We start from the raw sequence: 1,728 nt of genomic DNA, 5'->3' as shown, positions 1-1,728 counted from the left end.
AGAGAGAGATAGAAGAGAATTTTCAAAAATAGGAGAGAGAAGAATTATTTAAGAAGTTTTGAAAAAGAAGAGAGAGAAAACAACTAACTAATTAAGAAAGATTTGAAAATAAGATAAGATAAAAGATTAGAAAAGATTTGATTTTGAAAATATTTGAAAAAGTCAACAAGATAAGATAAGAATTGAAAAGATTTGAAAAAGATTTAATTTTAAAATTTGAAAGAAGATAAGATAGAAAAGATAAGATCAATTAGGTAAGAAAGATAAGATAAGGAAGTTAAGAGAAGATAAGTTTTAAATTAAATTAAAAAGATTTGAAATTTGAATTGTGAATTTGAAACAAGATAAGATAAAGATTTGAAAAATATTTGATTTTTGAAAATGTTTGATTTTTAAAATTTGAAATTTGAAATTTAAATTTTGAATTTTAGAATTGAACTTTAAAATTTGAATTTGAAATAAGATAAGATAAGTGATGAGCGGATAATTTATACCCTTTTTGTCATTGTTTTTACATGGTTTTTAGTATGTTTTAGTTACTTTTTATTATATTTTATTAGTTTTTATTCAAAAATCACATTTTTGAACTTTACAATGAGTTTGTGTGTTTTTCTGTAATTTCAGGTATTTTCTGGCTGAAATTGAGGGACCTGAGCAAAAATCTTATTCAGAGGCTGAAAAAGGACTGCAGATGCTGTTGGATCCTAACCCTCCTGTACTCGAAGTGGATTTTCTGGAGCTACAAAAACCCAATTGGGGCTTTCTCAATTGCGTTGGAAAGTAAACATCCTGGGCTTTCCAGCAATATATAATAGTCCATATTTTTCTTGAGATTTGATGGCCCAAACTAGCGTCCAATGCCAGCCTAAAACATCTTGGCGTAAAACACCCAAACTGGCACCAGAATTGGAGTTAAACGCCCAAACTGGCACCAAAGCTGGCGTTTAACTCCAGGAACAGCCTATGTACGTGTAAAGCTCAATGCTCAGCCCAAGCACACACCAAGTGGGCCCTGGAAGTGGATTTCTGCAATATCTGCACTTAGTTATTCATTTTCTGTAAACCTAGGTTACTAGTTTAGTATAAAAACTACTTTAAAGATTTATTTTACATCTTTTGGAAATCTTTTGATCACTTTTGATCTTTAGACCATTGTTCACATTTTGGAGGCTGGCCTCACGGCCATGCCTAGACCTTTTTCACTTATGTATTTTCAACGGTGGAGTTTCTACACCCCATAGATTAAGGTGTGGAGCTCTGCTGTTCTTCATGAATTAATACAAGTACTATTGTTTTTCTTTCAATTCATGCCTACTTCTTCTCCAAGATATACTCTCGTACTTAATACAGTTAAGTCAGAATGAAGGAGTGACCTGTGACAATCACCCAATCTTCGTTCCTCTCTTAGCCAAGATCGCGTGCCTGACAACCACAAAGCGGTCTACATGATGTTCAACGTAGTCATTGACGATAGCCGGAGTATATTCTCTTGGATATCTAATACACGGACCGAGTCCGTGAGATTAGTATCTTCGTGGTCCTGGGATCCGGAAAGTCTAAACCTTGTCTGTGGTATTCCGAGTAGGATCCGGGAAGGGATGACTGTGACGAGCTTCAAACTTGCGAATGTTGGGCGCAGTGACAGTCTGCAAAAGGATAAGGGTCCAATTCCGACGCTAGTGAGAACCGACAGATGATTAGCCGTGCGGTAGCTGTACCTGGTATTTT

The sequence above is a fragment of the Arachis ipaensis genome, chromosome B01 (assembly GCF_000816755.2).
Source record: "Arachis ipaensis cultivar K30076 chromosome B01, Araip1.1, whole genome shotgun sequence".
Lineage (NCBI taxonomy): Eukaryota > Viridiplantae > Streptophyta > Magnoliopsida > Fabales > Fabaceae > Arachis > Arachis ipaensis.
The sequence above is the reverse complement of the archived record's forward strand: the minus strand, read 5'-3'. Positions refer to the sequence as shown.